At 38.4% G+C, this 24932-nt stretch overlaps 1 pseudogene; it reads left to right on the forward strand.

Moving 5' to 3' along the window:
- Positions 1–22099: 22099 nt before the first annotated feature.
- LOC140636261 (proteasome subunit beta type-3 pseudogene) lies at positions 22100–22797 on the forward strand (annotated as a pseudogene).
- Positions 22798–24932: the final 2135 nt, after the last annotated feature.

The raw sequence follows: 24932 nt of genomic DNA on the forward strand, positions 1-24932 counted from the left end.
TTCTGATACATATAAATGTCTGTTAAATGTTAACCTCAAAGCCTACGTAACACATAGAAAAGATCTGAACTAAAAAGATGGCAGTGAAAATAGACACAAGTTTCAAGAACTCAGTTGGATGTAGAGGTGTAGGAAAGGAAGAAGTCTAGAAGATTTCAAGGTTTCAGGTCGGGTGTTTTACTTGATGGTGGTACTATTCACCAATGTGTGCTCCAGCCCCTTTAGAGCTCACTGTCTAGTGGAGGATCTGTTAACTATGAATCTTCCAGATGTGATGGGAAGGCAAATAATCTCTTTCTCCCCAACCAAATATACCATACCTTTCAGAAATGGACACTGGTCTCAAGTGGATATTACTTCTTCCAGAAAACTGTGACCCAAGCTGGACACTATACCTCAGCTGTGTGTCCAGAATGACGCTTCAGTAATGATTCAGATATAACAAGAAATAAACTAGAAAACCTAACTTACAAGAGATGAGTCCCTATCCAGAGCTTGCAGAACTCAATGCAATCCAGGTCCTGTGGTGAGTACCAGCTCAGCAATCCTTCTCCCTACTCCCCCACTTCACCCGCCCCTTTAAAATGTTCCTGCCTAGATATCTACTCTCTTTAAAAATCTCAAAAAAATAAATAAAAAAATAAAAATCTCAAAATCCCTCTCCTGCCTGCTGTAGGTTTGCTTTCCATGTACTGCCCTCATTGAGAATATACTTAATAACAATAAGAGATTTTACCTACTGGAATGTACCCCTACTTTATGGTCTCAACCAGCTAATTATGTCAGGATATATCACAATCCACCTTACATCTATATAAGATATAGATGCACACAATATTGAAGAATGGAACAATTTCCTTGTAGTTTGCTGATTTAAAGCAGAGAATAGGGAAGATAACCTTGACATGCATGTTAAGAAGAATAAAACATGAAGACCTGAAATGATAATTTAGGTAAGAAATGAACCAAGTCCATGAAGGGAATTTGACCAAATTTGGAAATAGAATTAGGTGTTTATTAAGGTGATGTCAAGTTGAATACATGTTCTTGCTAAGCATGTTTCTTGTTTAAGATCAAGTAAACTGGAGTCCTTGCACACTGAGTGAGAGAACTAGGTATAGATATGGGAAATAGTGCACCTCTGACTTGTGCTTTACATCTTCCCAAATGCCCAGGTGTGGCCTGAGAGCAGATAAGAAGTTGAGAATGCAGCATTCATTATATAAGATTGATCTGTGCCCTCTTCATCTCTGCCTCTGCACAGCATCACAATTTTATGCCCCTACAGATATTAAAAGCCTGAAATCATGAATTATGACTACATTCAAGTTGACTCCATGAACAGAAGCAAATTCTACCAAATCTGCTTTAAACAATAATCATTCTAACTGCATAATGTCATTTGACAAAATTTTCTAATACAGTGGTCTATAGGAGAATTCAACCAAAGGATAATTTGGGTTAAGTTGCCCCCTAGAGGTGGCCAGGAAAAAAATAAACTGTCAAGAAAGAGTAAAGTTCAAATAAAATGTTAGTAAATAGAAAATGTAGAAATGGATAATAGAATCCCTGCACTTTACATATTTCCCTTTTACAGAACAAAGAATGGAGATAGGATTCCAAAAAATAAGATTCCTTCTGGTAAATTTGTATCATTCAGTAATACAAATGAGATACTAGAGCATAAATAAAGACAACAGTATTTTTTAAGAACGGTTGATTTCCTCAGAAATTAATATGGACTTCTAAATGTACATTTGATTTAACAATTTGCTTATTGGTTCAACTTTTTGATGTTGTTATTACAGTTTTTAAAGTTCTGTTTCTACCTTTAAGAAACCCTTAGTGTGTCATTTGATTATCACTCACTGATCTAATTGAAAAATGACTTTTAATCAAGGAAAACAGGGAGGAGCCACAATAATTGCTGATGCCCTACTTTATGTGGTATACATAATACAGCTGGAATTCCCACATCAAAATCCAGTGCAATCCTCACTCTTGATGATAGTTCTAAGGGAAAGAAAGGGACTAGCTTAATGATCACTGAAAGCAATGGGTCTGTGATACTGTTAACTAAAATTTAGAGCAGAAAGAGCCTGCAGAGGAAAATTGGCTCAATTGCAATTATTGATATTGTCAATCAAATAGCATTTCTGGTTGGAGGAAAAAATTAATGCCAGGTATAAGAGTTCAAAAGCTCAAACTAAAATTAAAAAATGATCCAGGGAAAGCAGCCTAAAGTTGATTTGAACATGATAATTATTCAGAATCCAGAAAAAAATAAGCCTGAGAATTAATGAACTGAGAAAAGGAATAGGGCTAGTGATTGACCATTTCTTGGGTAATGATTATTATATATGAAAATGTGAGTTATGAAGTCAGAAATATTTACTCCTCTCATGGAATAATGGTTTCCGTATTCTAAAAAAGGTATCTCTAAAGTTAACCATCTAAGGACATTTCTTTAAAAGTAAAAAATTCTTACACATTATCTATTCTACAATGTTTTTTCATAAGTAGGTCAAACATCTCAATAGATTTGTAACACCAATTGCTTACCAGGGCGCCTGGGAGGCTCAGTCAGCTAAGCATCTGCCTTGGGTTCAGGTCATGATCCCCGGGTCTGGGGTTCGAGCCCTGCATTGGACTCCCTGCTCAGCTTCTCCCTCTCCCTCTGCCATTCCCCCTGCTGTGCTTTCTCTCTCTCTCTCTCTCTCTCTCTCTCTCTGGTTCTGTCAAATAAATTTTTTTTTAATTTTTCTAAAAAAGAAGAAGAAAAGATCAATTGCTTACCTGCATAGTTTGTATCCATCAATTGGTGTCCAATGACTAATACATTACTTAGTGTATAAAGTGAAAAGATACTTGTATGCAAAACATCCATTTAAAAATGAAAAATACATTCTGATAATAATTGTTCAATTCAAATAACTCAAATTACAAAGAACATAAATTAGGGGCTCCTGAGTGGCTCAGTTGGTTAGACATCCAGCTCTTGGTTTCAGCTCAGGTCATGATCTCACACTGGTGGAACTGAGCCCCATATCAGGCTCTGCACTCAGGGTAGAGTCTGCTTGATATTCTTTTTCCCCTCCCTTTTCCCTCCCCTGCCCCTCCTCCCTCCACACATGCATGTTTACTCTCTAATAAATAAATAAAATATTTTTTAAAAAGTAAATTAATACAACTTGCTCTACATATTTAAAAATTCCAGATTTAGCTCAAATTAGAGTTTGATAGACAGCAAAAGCTTCCAGGCCTCATATTTTACCATGACCAGTTAGTAGCCTAATTGTGAATTGTTTAAGTGATACCCAGAAAGCCCATCCCAACTAAAGGTTTCTTTCCAACTTTGTCATAATCTCTGCAAATTCCTAATTGAGAAGCTGCCACTTTAAGTTCACAAAGGGTTTTGGGGCTTCACTGTGGTGATAAAAATTTTTGTAGCTTTTAAAAACAAATGATGTTTTTTATTCATGCTATGTCAATTGCAGTTTGGCCAGGTTCTGTTCTGTATCTTCTTATATCTGACCCAGGCTGATGGAGCAGTCTCCATGTCAAACGTTGCCAGTCAGTGTGGTAGGGAGAAAAAAGACCTTTAGGGTAACACATTGGCTATTAAATACTCTGGCCTTGAAGTAATAAATACTACTTATGTTCACAACTCATCACATGGCTCTACCCAACCACAAGAGAACTAGGAAAAGCAATCCCGTCAAGGGGGAAGAAATGGAAATATCTGAAAAATAGCATTTATGACTCCCAGAGAAGTATCATTAGTTTTCTGCTATGACAAACAATGTTGCAAAGAATAACCTTGTACATCTATCAGTTTGCAAGCATTATCTGTAAAATAAATTCCCAGAAATGGGATTGCTGGACCAAAAGTTGTACACATTCATAATTTTGATAGTGTCAAAGTTGCTTTAAATAGCAACTTCTACAATCTATTTAAAATTGGACTTGCAAAATTTCAAATTATGCATGAGGGTTTTTAAATACTTCAATTGATATAAGGCTGATGAATCACTGACTTCTACCTCTGAAACTAATAATACATTGTATGTTAATTAATTTAAATTTAAAAATGTTTTAAATAAAAAATAAAAATAAAAATGTTTTAAATAAATTCCTCAATTGAATAAATTCCAATGTATATAGGTGCTGTGTGTACAAAAAGCTGTATGACAGTGCCATTTATAATAAATGTCATAAGAGCACTGGAATTCACACTGAGCTAGAGTTGTTCAGAACAGGGGGATTACATCCAGCTAAGATGACTCATCAAGGTTTCCGGGAGAAAGTGGGCTTTAAGTTGAGCCTTGCCTCCCCTGATACTTCTTTCCTTAAATCCCTATAGCTATTAGGAACAAACACTTTGGAGCCAGAGCACCTGACCTTAAATCACGGCCAGCCTCACCACTTTGGCTCACCTTTGGCAAGATACTATAATTCTTGGTTGCCACTATATCTTCCCATAAGCCCTCAAATGCTTTCTTTATAATCTTAAATGTCTGCTTTCTATGCCATCTTGTAATGCTAATTGATGTTATAAATGACAGCCGCCAAATACTGACTTTCTCAGCTACCTTAAGTCCAACCAGTAGCTGACTTCATGGCCATCTCCCTACTTGCTTGTGATTGGAAGAGCAATAATTTTACAGGGTTGGGCTAACTAATGGATAAATGGCCAGAAGTCATTTTGAGTGATGAACTTTCAGTTTTGTAGAAATTATTAAATTGACTTTCCATCACCCCAAAAAATAAACTATTTAAATTGTAAGGTCCAGAACCTCAGCCTCCAAAAGCCATTTTTTTCAGCTGTGATACAGTGGTCAGATACTACAGATGTCAATAACTTTACAGGTGATATCAAAAAATATGACTGCAAAGGGTAAAATACTGACACTCTGCTAAAGCCTACAAACCGACACATGGACATTACTCAGGTAATTTGTTCTCTTCAAGTTAAGAACAATAAATGTCCTTTTACTTAAATGACTGATAGCTGGGTTTGGCACTTCCTTCATTTGGTAGATAGATGAGATAGATAGATAGGTATAGATCAATAGATATAGGTAGATAGACATAAATATATAAAATATGTGTGTAAATATATATATTACATATGACTTTTTAAAATAAATACATACATCATACATATTATGTTTTTCCAGCTTTATTGAGGTATGATTGACAAAAATTGTGTATATTTAGGTTATACAACGCAATGTTTTCAATGTGTATGTATAGTGTGAAATGATTACCTCCCTCAAGCTAATTAACACATCCATCACCTCACATAATTACCCTTTTCTCGGTAATAAGAAGACTTGAAATCTCCTCTCTTAGCAAGTTTCAGGTATATAATACATTATTATTGTGTATAGTCATTAGATCATCAGGACTTACTCATTTTATAACTGAAAGTTTGAACCCTTTGACTAACATCTCTCTTTTTCTCTCACTCCTGGCAATGAACATGCAGCATATTTCTTTGAGATAGTGATTTTATTTTGTCTGGATATATACACAGAAGTGGGATTGCTAGATCATATGGCAGTTCTATTTTTAACTTTTTGAGGAAACTCCATGCTGTTTCCTACAATTATTGTATATATGCCTTTTTCCAAGTATGATTTTCCCTTTGAGATTCTTAAAAAAATCATTTATGTGATTTAATTAAAATGGACTTTTTTTACTGACTTTTTAAAGATTTATTTATTTAAGAGAGCACAAGCGTCAGTGGGGGGAGGAGTAGAGGAGAGAATCTTCAGGTAGACTACCTGCTGAATACTAAGTCTGGCATAGGGCTCGATCTCACAACCCATGACATCAAGACCTGAGCCGAAACCAAGAGTTGAATGTTCAACTGACTGAGCCACACAGGCACCCCTTACTGACTTTTATAGAAATATCTATCAAATTCTATAGATTTGGAACATACAAAATTATAGACTGATACATAGTAATAATCACTTGAGCTTGGAATTATTCTATCTGGACTCATACATAAAATCAATATTCCAACTTAAGGTAATTGAGATTTCTTTAGCCCAGTAAACATTATTCTTTTTTAGATTCTTTATTTATTATTATGTTCATGTTTATATCAGTCAAGAAACAGAAAGCACCCAGCAATTTGAACAGAGAAAATTTAACATACAGAATTGTTAAGTGATATGTATTAGTTATCTTCTGCTGTGTAACAAATTATCCCAAAATTTAACAGACTAAAACAGCTGACATTTATTATTATTTGTTCGTTCAGGTTGTTACCACAATATACTACAAACTGAGCAGCTTATAAACAACAGCAATTTATTTCTCACAGTTCTGGAGTCTGGAAGTCCAAGATCAGAGTGCTAGTATAGTTGGGTAAGGGTCCTTTCCCAGATGACATACTTCTCCTTATATCTTCACATGTTGAAAGGGGCTAGGGATCTCTCTGGAGCCTCTTTTTATAAGGGCATGAATCCCATTCATATTCTACCCTCATAACTTAATTTTCTACCAAAGGTCCTACTTTTTTTTTTTTTTTAATCAAGGGAGAGAGGTGGGGAAGGGCAGAGGGAGAAGGAGAGACAAAGAATCTTAAGCAAGCTCCACACCCAGTGCAGAGCCCGACATGGGGCTTGATCTCAGGACCCTGAGATCATGACCTGAGCTGAAATCAAGAGTTGGATGCTTAACTGACTGAGCTACTCCAGCAATCCCCAAAGGTCCTACTTCTTAATACCATCACCTTTGTTGCTAGAGTTCCAACATATGAATTTGGAGGGAATACAACATTTCAGACTACAGTAATTTTCTCACAGTTTCTGCAGTTCAGGAATCTGAGAATGCCTTAGCTGTGTGGTTTGGTTTTGGCTTAGTCTTTCATGAATTTGGTTAGATTTAGTAAATTCATCCCAAGGAAAAACAAACCTACATACTCTACAAAGGAGGCAGATTATCAGTGGTTGCTGCCCAGTTTCTTAATAGGTGGGCCATACATGGAACCAGACTTCTTAGACCCTAGTTCCCCATATATGATCCTCCTGCCATAGACAGCCCTGGAAGAAGTGAAGTTTAATTCAGTCCTCACCCCCCATCACTTGTCCTCAGGGAGCAGCCCCATCCAGGTGTTGTGCTTTCCCTAGGCCCCTCATCTCATCATTCTAACAAGCAAACATTTCTCCAAAAAAGAAAATAAGAACTTTGTGAAAAGAGAAATCTCAGCTAAAATTAATAGTATCTTTTCACTCTTAAAAAGACTACCATATAGGAATTGATGAGGAATGTGGACAATTCAGTGGTCAATTGTGATGGCCATGCAGCAAAACCATACTGATTAACTGTTTGAGTTGAAAAAAATATTATTTAAATGCAGACTGCCAAAATCAACAACATAGTTTTACACTGCCTGTGAGGAATTCTAGGAATCTCAGTGAATGTCTAAAGAAAGCACAAAGGAAAAGTTCTCCTACTGTATTTCTAGGCAAAAAGGATCTAGTTTAAAGCCAAAGTCAATTTGCATAATATTAGGGGCCCCAGAACAAGCAGTAAAACTGAAGAGAAGGAAACTTTAGCTAAATCTAAACAAGCTAAACTAATGGAAAAGAGTAAATTACACCTGACAAGTCATATCTGTTAATAAATCTAGAGGCTTTTTTTAAGAAAAAAAAAAAAAATGCTCTCAAGAAAAAACTTTGCCAAAGAAGAAAAACCCATGCCAGATAGAATCATTCTCAAGTTTCACTACCTGGTTTGGTATCAATGATACAGATGATTTAGAATAAAACTTATTTTGCCAGTTATATGAAAGTTCAGCCCTATGGTGAAGACAAAAATAATATTTCTGAATATTGGTTCAACCACTGTTTTGTGCCAATTATTAAGCATTACTTTGGTAAAAACAAGCATTGCTAATCCTCAGTGGTGTCCTGACCATCCAAGCATCCTTGAAGATAGGGATTCTGACATCACAATAATATTTATATGCAGCTATCCATTCATTCACTCACTTATTCTTTTTTTTTTTATTGGAGTTCAATTTGCCAACATTTGGAATAACACCCAGTGCTCATCCTGCCAAGTCCCCCCTCAGTGCCCATCACCCAGTCACCCCAACCCCCGCCCACTTCCCCTTCCACTACCCCTTGTTCATTTCCGAGAGTTAGGTGTCTCTCATATTTTGTCACCCTCACTGATATTTTCATTCATTTTCTCTCCTTTCCCTTTATTCCCTTTCACTAAATTTTATATTCCCCAAATGAATGAGACCATATGTTAGTCCTTTTCCGATTGACTTACTTCACTCAGCATAATACCCTCCAGTTCCATCCATGTTGAAGCAAATGGTGGGTATTCGTCGTTTCTAATGTCTGAGTAATATTCCATTGTATACATAGACCACATCTTCTTTATCCTTTCATCTTTCGATGGACACCGAGGCTCCTTCCACAGTTTGGCTATTGTGGACATTGCTGCTAGAAACATCGGGGTGCAGGTGTCCCGGCGTTTCACTGCATCTGTATCTTTAGGGTAAATCCCCAACAGTGCAGTTGCTAGGTCATAGGGCAGGTCTATTTTTAACTCTTTGGGGAACCTCCACACAGTTTTCCAGAGTGGCTGCACCAGTTCACATTCCCACCAACAGTGCAGGAGGGTTCCCCTTTCTCCACATCCTCTCCAACATTTATTGTTTCTTGTCTTGTTAATTTTCCCCATTCTCACTGGTGTGAGGTGGTATCTCATTGTGGTTTTGATTTGTATTTCCCTGATGGCAAGTGCTGTGGAGCATTTTCTCATGTGCTTGTTGGCCATGTCTATGTCTTCCTCTGTGAAATTTCTGTTCATGTCTTTTGCCCATTTCATGATTGCATTGTTTGTTTCTTTGCTGTTGAGTTTAAGAAGCTCTTTATAGATCTTGGAAAGTAGCCCTTTATCTGATAGGTCATTTGCAAATATCTTCTCCCATTCTGTAGGTTGTCTTTTAGTTTTGTTGACTGTCCCTTTTGTTGTGCAGAAGCTTTTTATCTGGATTAAGTGTCAATAATTCATTTTTGCTTTTGTTTCTCTTGCATTCATGGATGTATCTTCCAAGAAGTTGCTGTGGCCAAGTTCAAAAAGAGTGTTGCCTGTGTTCTCCTCTAGGATTTTGAGGGAATCTTGTCTGACATTTAGATCTTTCATCCATTCTGAGTTTATCTTTGTGTATGGTGTAAAAGAATGGTCTAGTTTCATTCTTCTGCACGTGGCTCTCCAATTTTCCCAGCACCATTTATTAAAGAGACTGTGTTTTTTCCATTGGATATTCTTTCCTGCTTTGTTGAATATTAGTTGACCATAAAGTTGAGGGTCCGTTTCTGGATTCTCTATTCTGTTCCATTGATCTATGTGCCAGTACCACACTGTCTTGATGACCACAGCTTTGTAGAACAACCTGAAATCTGGCATTGTGATGTCCCCAGCTATGGTTTTCTTTTTTAATATTCCCCTGGCTATTCGGGGTCTTTTCTGATTCCACACAAATCTTAAGATGATTTGTTCCAACTCTCTGAAGAAAGTCCATGGTATTTTGATAGGGATTGCATTAAACGTGTACATTGCCCTGGGTAGCATTGACATTTTCACAATATTAATTCTGCCAATCCATGAATATGGAATATTTTTCCATCTCTTTGTGTCTTCCTCAATTTCTTTCAGAAGTGTTCTATAGTTTTTAGGGTATAGATCCTTTACCTCTTTGGTTAGCTTTATTCCTAGGTATCTTATGCTTTTGGGTGCAATTGTAAATGGGATTGGCTCCTTAATTTCTCTTTCTTCAGTCTCATTCTTAGTGTATAGAAATGCCACTGACTTTGGGCATTGATTTTGTATCCTGCCACACTGCCGAATTGCTATATGAGTTCTAGCAAACTTGGGGTGGAATCTTCTGGGTTTTCTATGTACAGTATCATGTCATCCATGAAGAGGGAGAGTTTGACTTCTTCTTTGCCACTTTGAATGCCTTTTATTTCTTTTTGTTGCCTGATTGCTGAGGCTAGAACTTCCAGTACTATGTTGAATAGCAGTGGTGAGAGTGGACATCCCTGTCTTGTTCCTGATCTTAGGGAAAAGGCTCCCAGTGTTTCCCCATTGAGAAGGGTATTTGCTGTGGGCTTTTCGTAGATGGTTTTTAAGATGCTGAGGAATGTTCCCTCTATCCCTACACTCTGAAGAGTTTTGATCAGAAATGGATGCTGTATTTTGTCAAATGCTTTCTCTGCATCTAATGAGAGGATCATATGGTTCTTGGTTTTTCTCTTGTTGATATGATCAATCACATTGATTGCTTTATGAGTGTTGAACCAGCCTTGCATCCTGGGGATAAATCCCACTTGGTCATGGTGAATAATCTTCTTAATGTACTGTTGGATCCTATTGTCTAGTATCTTGTTGAGAATTTTTGCATCCATATTCATCAGGGATATTGGCTTATAATTCTCCTTTTTGGTGGGGTCTTTGTCTGGTTTTGGAATTAAGGTGATCGCCTCAGAATAAGTTTGGAAGTACTCCATTTCTTTCTATCTTTTCGAACAGCTTTAGTAGAATAGGTATGGTTTCTTCTTTGAACGTTTCACAGAATTCCCCTGGGAAGCCATCTGGCCCTGGACTTTTGTGTCTTGGGAGGTTTTTGATGACTGCTTCAATTTCCTCCCTGGCTATCAGCCTGTTCAGGTTTTCCTGTTCCAGTTTTGGTAGTTTGTGGTTTTCCAGAAATGCGTCCATTTCTTCTAGATTGCCTAATTTATTGGTGGATAGCTGCTTATAATAAGTTTTTTAAATCGTTTGTATTTCCTTGGTATTGGTGGTGATCTCTCCTTTCTCACTCATGATTTTATTAATTTGAGTCTTTTCTCTCTTCTTTTTAATAAGGCTGGCTAATGGTTTATCTATCTTATTAATTCTTTCAAAGAACCAACTCCTGGTTTTGTTGATCTGTTCCACAGTTCTTTTGGTCTCTATTTAATTGAGTTATGCTCAAATCTTTATTAATTCTCTTCTTCTGCTGGGTGTAGGATCTATTTGCTGTTTTTTCTCCAGCTCCTCTGGGTGCAAGGTAGCTTTTGTATTTGAGTTCTTCCAGTTTTTGAATGGATTCTTCTATTGCGATGTATCTCCCCCTCAGGACTGCTTTTGCTATATCCCAAAGATTTTGAACAGTTGTATCTTCATTCTCATTAGTTTCCATGAATCTTTTTAATTCTTCTCTAATTTCCTGGTTGACCCTTTCATCTTTTAGCAGGATGGTCCTTAACCTTCACGTGCTTGAAATCCGTCCAAACATCTTCTGGTGGTTTAGTTCTAGTTTCAAAGCATTATGGTCTGAAAATATGCAGGATAGTACGATCCCAATCTTTTGGTATCAGTTAAGACTAGATTTGTGACCCAGTATGTGGTCTATTCTGGAGAAAGTTCCATGTGCACTTGAGAAGAATGTGTATTCAGTTCGTTTGGATGTAAAGTTCTGTAAATATCTGTGAAATCCATCTGGTCCAGTGTATAATTTAAAGATCTTGTTTCTTTTTCTTTTTTTTTTTTTTTTAAAGATCTTGTTTCTTTGGAGATGTTGTGCTTAGAAGATCTGTCGATTGTAGAAAGTGCTGTATTCAAGTCTCCCAGTATAAGTGTATTATTATCTAAGTATGTCTTAACTTTGGTTATTAATTGATTGATATACCTGGCAGCTCCCACATTCAGGGCATAAATATTCATGATTGTTAGGTCTTCTTGTTGGATAGATCCTTTAAGTATGATATAGTGTCCCTCTTCATCTCTTACTACAGTCTTTGGGATAAATTTTGATTTATCTGAAATGAGGATGGCTACCCCTGCTTTCTTTTGAGGACCATTTGAGTGGTAAATAGTTCTCCAACCTTTTTTTTTCAGGCTGTAGGTGTCCTTACATCTAAAATGAGTCTCTTGTAGACAGCAAATAGATGGGTCTTGCTTTTTTATCCAGTCTGACACCCTGCGCCTTTTGATGGGGTCATTAAGCCCATTCACATTCAGAGGTACTACTGAAAGATATGAATTTAGTGTCATCATGATACCTATTCAGTCCCTGTTTTTGTGGGTTATCTCCTTAGACTTCCTCTTTCTTTTACAGAGTCCCCCTTAATATTTCTTGCAGACTGGGTGTTATTCTATATGTTGGCAAATTGAACACCAATAAAATATAAATTTTTTTTTAAAAAAAGTTACCACCTCACACCAGTGAGAATGGAGAAAATTAACAAAGCAGGAAACAACCAATGTTGGAGAGGATGTGGAGAAAGGAGAACCCTCTTGCACTGTTGGTGGGAATGTGAACTGGTACAGCCACTCTGGAAAACTGTGTGGAGGTTCCTCAAAGAGTTAAAAATAGACCTGCCCTATGACCCAGCAACTGCACTGCTGGGGATTTATCCAAAGATACAGATGCAGTGAAATGCAGGGACACCTGCACCCCGATGTTTATAGCAGTAATGTCCACAATAGCCAAACTGTGGAAGGAGCCTCGGTGTCCTTCGAAAGATGAATGGATAAAGAAGATGTGGTCTATGTATACAATGGAATATTACTCAGCCATTAGAAATGACAAATACCCACCATTTGCTTCGATGTGGATGGAACTGGATGGGATTATGCTGAGTGAAATAAGTCATTTGGAGGAGGACAAACATTATATGGTCTCATTCATTTGGGGAATATAATAAATAGTGAAAGGGAATAAAGGGGAAAGGAGAAAAAATGAGTGGGAAATATCAGAAAAGGAGACAGAACATGAGAGACTCCTAACTCTGGGAAATGAACTAGGGGTGGTTGAGAGGGAGGTGGGCGGGGAGGGGAGGTTGGTGACTGGGTGACGGGCACTGAGGGCGGCATTTGATGGGATGAGCACTGGGTGTTACTTTATATGTTGGCAAATTGAACACCAATAAAAAATAAATTTATTTTAAAAAATTTCTTGCAGAGCTGGTTTGGTGGTCATGTATTCTTTCAGTTTCTGCCTATCTTGGAAGTCTTTATCTCTCCTTCTATTCTGAATGAGAGCCTTGCTGGATCAAGTATTCTTGGCTGCAGGTTCTTCTCATTTAGGACCCTGAATATATCCTGCCAGCCCTTTCTGGCCTGCCAGGTCTCTGTGGAGAGGTCTGCTGTTAACCTAATACTTCTCCCCATAAAGTTTAGGGGTCTCTTGGCCCCTGCTGGTTTAAGGATCTTCTCTTTATCTTTGGAATTTGCAAGTTTCACTATTAAACGTGGAGGTGTTGAACAGTTTTTATTGATTTTAGGGGGGAATCTATCTTCTGGATCTGAATGCCTGTTTCCCTCCCCAAGTTAGGGAAGTTCTCAGCTATGATTTGTTCAAATACACTTTCTGATCATCCCTTTCGGCGCCCTCTGGAACCCCAATTAAATGTGATTTTTTTCCTTCTGAGGCTGTCATTTATTTCCCTTAACCTATCTTCACGATCTTTTGTTTTTGTTTTTGTTTTGTTTTGTTTTGTTTTGCTTTTTGATTTGTTTCCTTCCCCCACCCCCCTTTTTTCTCCTTTCTTTTTCTTTCTCTTTTTCTTCTTTTTTTTTTTTCGTTTTTTTCTTCCTTTTTTTTCTTTCTCTTTTCTTTCCTTCTTTCTCTCCTCTCTCTTTCTCCTTTTCCCAATACAACTTGCTTTTGGTCACTCTGCACTGAGCAAAATGACTAGAAGGAAAACCTCACCTCAAAAGAAAGAATCAGAAACAGTCCTCTCTCCCACAGAGTTACAAAATCTGGATTACAATTCAATGTCAGAAAGCCGATTCAGAAGCACTATTATACAGCTACTGGTGGCTCTAGAAAAAAGCATAAAGGACTCAAGAGACTTCATGACTGCAGAATTTAGAGCTAATCAGGCAGAAATTAAAAATCAATTGAATGAGATGCAATCCAAACTAGAAGTCCTAATGACAAGGGTTAACGAGGTGGAAGAACGAGTGAGTGACATAGAAGACAAGTTGATAGCAAAGAGGGAAACTGAGGAAAAAAGAGACAAATAACTAAAAGACCATGAAGATAGATTAAGGGAAATAAACGACAGCCTGAGGAAGAAAAACTTACGTTTAATTGGTGTTCCCGAGGGCGCCGAAAGAGACAGAGGGCCAGAATATGTATTTGAACAAATCATAGCTGAAAACTTTCCTAATCTGGGAAGGGAAACAGGCATTCAGATCCAGGAAATAGAGAGATCCCCCCCTAAAATCAATAAAAACCGTTCAACACCTCGACATTTAATAGTGAAGCTTGCAAATTCCAAAGATAAAGAGAAGATCCTTAAAGCAGCAAGAGACAAGAAATCCCTGACTTTTATGGGGAGGAGTATTAGGGTAACAGCAGACCTCTCCACAGAGACCTGGCAGGCCAGAAAGGGCTGGCAGGATATATTCAGGGTCCTCAATGAGAAGAACATGCAACCAAGAATACTTTATCCAGCAAGGCTCTCATTCAAAATGGAAGGAGAGATAAAGAGCTTCCAAGACAGGCAGCAACTAAAAGAATATATGACCTCCAAACCAGCTCTGCAAGAAATTTTAAGGGGGACTCTTAAAATTCCCCTTTAAGAAGAAGTTCAGTGGAACATTCCACAAAAACAAGGACTGAATAGATATCATGATGACACTAAACTCATATCTCTCAATAGTAACTCTGAATGTGAACGGGCTTAATGACCCCATCAAAAGGCGCAGGGTTTCAGACTGGATAAAAAAGCAGGACCCATCTATTTGCTGTCTACAAGAGACTCATTTTAGACAGAAGGACACCTACAGCCTGAAAATAAAAGGTTGGAGAACCATTTACCATTCGAATGGTCCTCAAAAGAAAGCAGGGGTAGCCATCCTTATTTCAGATAAACTAAAATTTACCCCGAAGACTGTAGTGAGAGATGAAGAGGGACACTATATCATACTTAAAGGATCTATCCAACAAAAGGACTTAACAATCCTCAATATATATGCCCCGAATGTGGGACCTGCCAAATATATAAATCAATTATTAACCAAAGTGAAGAAATACTTAGATAATAATACACTTATACTTGGTGACTTCAATCTAGCCCTTTCTATACTCGATAGGTCTTCTAAGCACAACATCTCCAAAGAAACGAGAGCTTTAAATGATACACTGGACCAGATGGATTTCACAGATATCTACAGAACTTTACATCCAAACTCAACTGAATACACATTCTTCTCAAGTGCACATGGAACTGTCTCCAGAATAGACCACATATTGGGTCCCAAATCGGGTCTGAACCGATACCAAAAGATTGGGATTGTCCCCTGCATATTCTCAGACCATAATGCCTTGAAATTCGAACTAAATCACAACAAGAAGTTTGGAAGGACCTCAAACACGTGGAGGTTAAGGACCATCCTGCTAAAAAATGAAAGGGTCAACCAGGAAATTAAGGAAGAATTAAAAAGATTCATGGAAACTAAAGAGAATGAAGATACAACCGTTCAAAATCTTTGGGATGTGGCAAAAGCAGTCCTAAAGGGGAAATACATCGCAATACAAGCATCCATTCAAAAACTGGAAAGAACTCAAATACAAAAGCTAACCTTACACATAAAGGAGCTAGAGAAAAAACAGCAAATAGATCCTACACCCAGGAGAAGAAGGGAGTTAATAAAGATTCGAGTAGAACTCAACGAAATCGAGACCAGAAGACCTGTGGAACAGATCAACAGAACCAGGAGTTGGTTCTTTGAAAGAATTAATAAGATAGATAAACCATTAGCCAGCCTTATTAAAAAGAAGAGAGAGAAGACTCAAATTAATAAAATCATGAATGAGAAAGGAGAGATCACTACCAACACCAAGGAAATACAAACGATTTTAAAAACATATTATGAACAGGTATGCGCCAATAAATTAGGCAATCTAGAAGAAATGAATGCATTCCTGGAAAGCCACAAACTACCAAAACTGGAACAGGAAGAAATAGAAAACCTTAACAGGCCAATAACCAGGGAGGAAATTGAAGCAGTCATCAAAAACCTCCCAAGACACAAGAGTCCAGGGCCAGATGGCTTCCCAGGGGAATTTTATCAAACGTTTAAAGAAGAAACCATACCTATTCTCCTAAAGCTGTTTGGAAAGATAAAAAGAGATGGAGTACTTCCAAACTCGTTCTATGAGGCCAGCATCACCTTAATTCCAAAACCAGACAAAGAACCCACCAAAAAGGAGAATTACAGACCAATATCCCTGATGAACATGGATGCAAAAATTCTCAACAAGATACTGGCCAATAGGACCCAACAGTACATTAAGAAAATTATTCACCATGACCAAGTAGGATTTATCCCCGGGACACAAGGCTGGTTCAACACCCGTAAAACAATCAATGTGATTCATCATATCAGTTAGAGAAAAACCAAGAACCATATGATCCTCTCATTAGATGCAGAGAAAGCATTTGACAAAATACAGCATCCATTTCTGATCAAAACTCTTCAGGTGTAGGGATAGAGGGAACATTCCTCAACATCTTAAAAGCCATCTACGAAAAGCCCACAGCAAATATCATTCTCAATGGGGAAGCACTGGGAGCCTTTCCCCTAAGATCAGGAACAAGACAGGGATGTCCACTCTCACCACTGCTATTCAACATAGTACTGGAAGTCCTAGCCTCAGCAATCAGACAACAAAAAGACATTAAAGGCATTCAAATTGGCAAAGAAGAAGTCAAACTCTCCCTCTTCGCCGATGACATGATACTCTACATAGAAAACCCAAAAGTCTCCACCCCAAGATGGCTAGAACTCATACAGCAATTTGGTAGCATGGCAGGATACAAAATCAATGCCCAGGAATCAGTGGCATTTCTATACACTAAGAATGAGACTGAAGAAAGAGAAATTAAGGAGTCAATCCCATTTATAATTGCACCCAAAAGCATAAGATACCTAGGAATAAACCTAACCAAAGAGGTAAAGGATCTATACCCTAAAAACTATAGAACACTTCTGAAAGAAATTGAGGAAGACACAAAGAGATGGAAAAATATTCCATGCTCATGGATTGGCAGAATTAATATTGTGAAAATGTCAATGTTACCCAGGGCAATATACACGTTTAATGCAATCCCTATCAAAATACCATGGACTTTCTTCAGAGAGTTAGAACAAATTATTTTAAGATTTGTGTGGAATCAGAAAAGACCCCGAATAGCCAGGGGAATTTTAAAAAAGAAAACCATATCTGGGGGCATCACAATGCCAGATTTCAGGTTGTACTACAAAGCTGTGGTCATCAAGACAGTGTGGTACTGGCACAAAAACAGACACATAGATCAGTGGAACAGAATAGAGAACCCAGAAGTGGACCCTGAACTTTATGGTCAACTAATATTCGATAAAGGAGGAAAGACTATCCATTGGAAGAAAGACAGTCTCTTCAATAAATGGTGCTGGGAAAATTGGACATCCACATGCAGAAGAATGAAACTAGACCACTCTCTTTCACCATAGACAAAGATAAACTCAAAATGGATGAAAGATCTAAATGTGAGACAAGATTCCATCAAAATCCTAGAGAAGAACACAGGCAACACCCTTTTTGAACTCGGCCACAGTAACTTCTTGGAAGATACATCCACGAAGGCAAAAGAAACAAAAGCAAAAATGAACTATTGGGACTTCATCAAGATAAGAAGCTTTTGCACAGCAAAGGATACAGTCAACAAAACTAAAAGACAACCTACAGAATGGGAGAAGATACTTGCAAATGACCTATCAGATAAAGGGCTAGTTTCCAAGATCTATAAAGAACTTATTAAACTCAACACCAAAGAAACAAACAATCCAATCATGAAATGGGCAAAAGACATGAAGAGAAATCTCACAGAGGAAGACATAGACATGGCCAACATGCACATGAGAAAATGCTCTGCATCACTTGCCATCAGGGAAATACAAATCAAAACCACAATGAGATACCACCTCACACCAGTGAGAATGGGGAAAATTAACAAGGCAGGAAACAACAAATGTTGGAGAGGATGCGGAGAAAAGGGAACCCTCTTACACTGTTGGTGGGAATGTGAACTGGTGCAGCCACTCTGGAAAACTGTGTGGAGGTTCCTCAAAGAGTTAAAAATATATCTGCCCTACGACCCAGCAATTGCACTGTTGGGGATTTACCCCAAAGATACAAATGCAATGAAACGCCGGGACACCTGCACCCCGATGTTTCTAGCAGCAATGGCCACGATAGCCAAACTGTGGAAGGAGCCTCGGTGTCCAACGAAAGATGAATGGATAAAGAAGATGTGGTTTATGTATACAATGGAATATTACTCAGCTATTAGAAATGACAAATACCCACCATTTGCTTCAACGTGGATGGAACTGGAGGGTATTATGCTGAGTGAAGTAAGTCAGTCGGAGAAGGACAAACATTATATGTTCTCATTCATTTGGGGAATATAAATAATAGTGAAAGGGAATATAAGGGAAGGGGGAAGAAATGTGTGGGAAATATCAGAAAGGGAGACAGAACGTAAAGACTGCTAACTCTGGGAAACGAACTAGGGGTGTTGGAAGGGGAGGAGGGCGGGGGGTGGGAGTGAATGGGTGACGGGCACTGGGGGTTATTCTGTATGTTAGTAAATTGAACACCAATAAAAAAATAAATTAAAAAAAAAAAGAAAGTTATGTAGGTAAGTTGGTGGGGACAGGTGACTTGGGGACCCTACTCTTCCGCCATCTTGTCCCGCCTCCTCACTCACTTTTTTTTTTTTAAGATTTATTTATTTACCTATGACAGACATAGAAAGAGAGAGAGAGAGCGGCAGAGACACAGGCAGAGGGAAGCAGGCTCCATGCCGGGAGCCCGACGTGGGACTCGATCCCCGGTCTCCAGGATGGCGTCCTGGGCCAAAGGCAGGCGCTAAACCACTGAGCCATCCAGGGATCCACTCACTCACTTATTCTTTCATTTACCAGAAATTGTTGAGAATCTCCAATATGCTTTGTACCATAATGGGAGTGGAGGATACATCAATGAATAAGACATTGCCTCTGACCCTAGCAACCGGCTAATTACCATGCAATGTAGTTATTTGGGGCTATGGTAGTGATCATCAACTCTATTAGGCCCAACATCCCTTTCTATGTTTTGTAATGCACCCTTTACTATCCTGAAATAAAAGCTGTAAGTAATATATCCCATCCATACATATACTTTTTTAAACATTAATATGCCCTAAATATAATTAACATAAAAGGAAAATAAAAAGGAGAAAACATATAATAAAAACAGATGCATATTAATATGCAAATGTTCTAGCAAGACCACACTAGAAAATTTTATGAATAAATTAGATAGTTGCATATTTCTATCATACTCTTAGTACTAGGGACTGAATTGTGCACATACACACATACCTCCCCAAAATTTACATGTTGAAACTCTAATTGCAATGTGTCTGTATTTGGAGTAAGGAAGTAATTAAGATTACATGAGATCATAAGGGTGGAGTTGTGACCTGATAGGACTAGTGTCCTTATAAGGAAAGACATCAGAGGGCTGGCTGTCACTCCTCTCCATCTTGTGAAGACACAGCAAAAAGGCAGTCATCTACAAGCCAGGAAGACAGCCCTGACCAGAAACCAAATCCTCTGGCACCTTGAATTTAGCCTTTCCAGCCTCTAGAACTGTGAGAAATAAATATGTGCATTTAAGCCACTCAGTCTATGGTATTTTTTTTACTGCACCCTGAGCTGACTAATACACTTAAAATCACCATGAAGGAAATAGCTACAAATGTAGACTGATTCAGGTATGTTGCATTTGCTTCAAAAACCATAATCATCATTTTCTGAAATGAAGAAAAACTCTAAGGTAAGTTACCCACAATGACAACAAAAAAACAGCATCATCTTCACTAGATTTATTTAAAAGCTACATTTCTAGAAAATTCAGTTTATTTCAATGGTGCAAAACTACATTGTGTTTATATGTAAAATGAGTTCTGTTTAGGTTAGGTACCTATAAATATTTTTTAACTATACAAATGTCCAGCAGGACATTCGAAATGCTTACAAATATAAGTCAACTCTTTATTATGTGAAACTGTCCTTTAAATTGCAAGACTCCAGAGCCCTGGTGGCTTAGCGGTTTAGCGCCACCTTCAGCCCAGGGCGTGACCCTGGAGACCCGGGATCAAGTCCATGTCAGGCTCCCTGCATGGAGCCTGCTTCTCCCTCTGCCTGTGTCTCTGCCTCTCTCTCCTTCTGTGTCTCTCATGAATAAATAAATAAAATCTTTTAAAAATAAATTACAAGACACCAGCATACTGGTCCTCCTCACAAAATTCCAGTAACATCTCATCATGACAACCAAAACCAGCTCCATTAATTTCAAACTATCCTTCAGGTGGCAGTACTGCCCCCACTGAGAACCACTATTCCAAGGTTTAGTAAGGGGGCATTCAACACAGCCTCAGGGCCTTAAGAAAAGCTAATGGGGAAAGCTATATTTTAATTGAAACGCTAGGAAGTGAGGGTGATTGCACAGTGGTGAAAGGGATAAAGATGAAAGAGAGCACAGAATATCCAGGATACTACATATATTTCAGTATGGCTGTGACATTGTCACATTAATATTTACTCTGCTACTAAAAACCATGAAGAAAAAGAATCAGCCTAAAAATAAAGGTTTGAATGACACATAAAAAAGAATTTTCTGATTTCCTTCCAAAAGTTTACGCACACTATTAAGCAGGCAACATCGTACAATCCTCAACTTAAAAATTTTATCAGAGAACATCAACAAGAAACTGACCTTTCAGGTCTAGAAATTATTTGAGTTTTTCATTGAATTAAACAGCAAAAAGTGGCAAGTCAAAGTTAATAGTAGTATCTTTCTTCCTATCTCAACTGGCATTAGATTCATCACTCTCTCACCTTTAAGGTGAGAGTTCTCTGCTCTTCTCATCAGAGCCGCTCTCTGAACATCAGACTATAGACAACAGGTCACAAGCTGGCAGTTTGCCACATCTGACCAAGGACAGGTTTGATCTTCCCACAGTATTACTGCTTAAGCATATTTTTTAGATTTTAATTATTTCCCAACACATAAAAAAATCTGGATTTCTAGCTTCTCTGAGGATATCAGAAGAACTGGCAACTATGAGTCTGTATGTCCCCATGTCAATAGAGGAGGGGCTGGCCACTTTAGATAGGGCACGTGTGCTCTAGTCTTCCACTCCTCTCCTCCCTGTTACCCAACATCTAAATTTGGTATCAGTTGTCATTTGTCATCTGATTGTATAGTGTTCTTCTTATATCTAATGTGGTGAGTTGAATGATAACCCCCAGAAAGATATTGTCCATGTCCTAATCCTCAGAATTTGTGCATCACCCTCTTTAGAAAAAGGGTCTTTGGGGTGCCTGGATGGCTCAGTGGTTGAGCATCTGCCTTTGACTCAGGACATGATCCCGGGAGTCCTATGCCTGAGTCCCACATCAGGCTTCCTGCATAGAGCCTGCTTCTCCCTCTGCCTAGGTCTCTGCCTCTCTCTGCGTCGTTCATGAATAAATAAATAAAATCAAGAAAGAAAGAAAGAAAGAAAGAAAGAAAGAAAGAAAGAAAGAAAGAAAGAAAGAAAGAAAGGGAAAAAGGGTCTTTGCAGATGTAATTTAAGTTAAAAATCTTGAGATGAAGAGATAACCTAGATTATCCAGGTGGGCCCTAAATCCAATGGGATTGTCTCCCACACATATAGGAGACAAACAGAAGAGGAGACACAAAGAGAAGGCAGTGTGAAGACAGAGGCAGAGATTGTAATGATGTGGCCATAAATTAAGTAAGCCAAGGAATGCTGACAACTACACAAAGTGGCAAGAGGCAAGGCTCTCCTCTGGAGCCTTCTAAGGGAGTGAAGCCCTGCTGACATCTTGATTTTGGACTTGTGGCCTCCAGAACTGTGAGACAGTACATTTTCATTTTTTTAAGCACTAAATTTCTGGTATATTATTACGTCAGCTCTAAGATGTCTCATAGATAATGGAAAGAGTCATAGCTGGGGGGGGGGGTCCCTCGGCACCGCAGCCATGTCTATTATGTCCTATAATGGAGGGGCCGTCATGGCCACGAAGGGGAAGAACTGCATGGCCATAGCTGCCGACAGGCGCTTTGGGATCCAGGCCCAGATGGTGACCACGGACTTCCAGATCTTTCCCATGGGTGATCGGCTGTACATAGGCCTGGCCGGGCTCGCCAAGGATGTCCAGGCTGTTGCCCAGTGTCTCAAGTTCCGGCTAAACCTGTATGAGCTGAAGGAAGGCCAGCAGATCAAGCCCTACACACTCATGAGTATGGTGGCCAACCTCTTGTATGAGAAACGGTTTGGCCCCTACTACACAGAGCCAGTCATCACTGGGTTGGACCCAAAGACCTTTAAGCCCTTCATCTGCTCTCTAGACCTCATCGGCTGCCCCATGGTGACTGATGACTTTGTGGTCAGTGGCACCTGCTCCGAACAAATGTATGGGATGTGCGAGTCCCTCTGGGAGCCCAACATGGACCCAGAACACCTGTTTGAAAACATCTCACAAGCCATGCTGAATGCTGTGGATCGGGATGCGGTGTCAGGTATGGGAGTCATTGTCCACATCATTGAGAAGGACAAAATCACCACCAGGACACTGAAGGCCCACATGGACTAACCCTCCGTTCCCAGAGACTACTTTTTTTTTTTTAATAAATAGTTTTTCTTTCAAAAAAAAAAAAAAGAGTCATAGCTAATGACAAAGAATGTGGGTTGCAACCACATAATTAAAGTAAAATTAAAGTAAAAAATATATTGTCTCCAAAAGAATAAGTTCAGTAAGAGAAAAGAAAAAAAAGGGAGAGATGAGAGCCAAGTGTTAGGGGTAAGGAATACCTATTATTAGAAAGGATGGGAAGACAACAAGGATACATCCAAGGATTTGGGAAAAGAAGACCCTCACTTTTGTTGAGAGCTGACATGGTACAAAATGGGGATGAAAATAAGGTGTAAACGGAATCAAGCATATTTAATGGGTTCAAGATACATACACCATTCATTTGAGGAGTTTGCCACCAAAGGAATGAAAAAAACTTGACAGTGCCTAGAAGTGGCAGTAGTTTCACAGGAATGAGTGGTATACTGGCTTTGGCTTGTTTTTGTTTTGGGTTTTCTTTTTTTTTTCCAAAATATAAGAAAAATATGGTTGAAGGAAAAGGAAAAGTTTTCTTTCCACTTTTCTATTTTATATTCTCAGAGTCTGGTACAAATATTGACTAATAATTGAATTGTGATCATTAAAATAATGGATTTTATCTAATCTTTCAAATTATTGGGATGTAGTTGGTACAGTTGGTAATTAAAGTTGGAAACAAAGCTAATATTAGAAACAAAAAGTAGAGGTGTCATTATTTACCAATCCAAGATTAGGTATTATTTGCCTATTATATTAGTGAGGCAGTTAGTGAGTTGCATCATTTTTACTTACTATTTATAATTAGAGGGATACTCACATAGTACAAATAAAGACATAATGTCCTTTGTTCCTCAAAGGAGAAAACACAATGGAAGAATTTCAAAAGGACTATCATCTCTACCTAGTAATACAGTTATATAAGTACAAAAATTTTTGAATCATAGTTTAGTAATTATGTATATTAAATTTAACTTTGATAGCAATGCACAATGCCTATTTGAGATTAGTAATAGTAGCTAATATCTTTTAAGTGTATACTATGTATTAGGCCTTATATAAATTAATGCATCAAATCCTGCAGGGGGTATCCAGAAGGAAGGGCTAGCATGGTCAGGGGTAGCCTGACAACTGTAGCCTGTTAGAGATTCTTTGAATTTCTTATAGACTTTCTATCCAGCCCAAAGAGAAAAATGTAGTAACAAAAAATAATGCACCTGGACTTCAGCTACCAGCCTTTAACCCTCTAGACCCAGTAAAACTCACTTCTTGAAGGTGAGTTTTGAACAACCTTATGATATTTAGAAGACCCAGAAAAGTAGCACTTCTGAATGCCAGAGTTGACTTCCCTCCAGTCACCTCTCAATCCAGCTGAAGACATTCATATCCTTTATCAGCAATGTAAATGTTTATTTTACCAAATATCTATGTTTCAGAGCCTTAGGAATGGGAGATAGCTCATAACTCTTATAATGTTCCCTACAGGATTGAAGAGAGAGAATAAGAGAAATAAAAAATGAAACATATAATGACCAGAGTGATACTGAGCATATTCCTTTTTTTAAAAGATTTTATTTATTTATTTGAGAGACACAGAGTGAGAGAGGGGGAGCACAAACAGAGGGGAGGGGTAGAAGGAGAAGGAGGAGCAGACACCCCACTGAACAGGGAGACTGATGCAGGGCTAGATACCAGATTCTGGGATCATGACCTGAGCCAAAGGCAGACGTTTAACCGACTGAACCACCCAAGCATCCTGATCATATTTCAACTTTCTAAAAATCTTTCACATTGTGGTTTTGATTTGTATTTCCCTGATGGCCAGTGATGCAGAGCATTTTCTCATGTGTGTGCTGCCATGTCGATGTCTTCCTCTGTGAGATTTCTCTTCATGTCTTTTGCCCATTTCATGATTGATTGTTTGTTTCTTTGGTGTTGAGTTTAATAAGTTCTTTATAGATCTTGGAATCAGGGAAATACAAATCAAAACCACAATGAGATACCACCTCACACCAGTGAGAATGGGGAAAATTAACAAGGCAGGAAACCACAAATGTTGGAGAAGATGTGGAGAAAAGGGAACCCTCTTGCACTGTTGGTGGGAATGTGAACTGGTACAGCCACCCTGGAAAACTGTGCGGAGATTCCTCAAAGAGTTAAAAATAGATCTGCCCTACGATCCAGCA

Source organism: Canis lupus, chromosome 7 (genome assembly GCF_048164855.1).
Source record: "Canis lupus baileyi chromosome 7, mCanLup2.hap1, whole genome shotgun sequence".
Taxonomy (NCBI): Eukaryota; Metazoa; Chordata; class Mammalia; order Carnivora; family Canidae; genus Canis; species Canis lupus.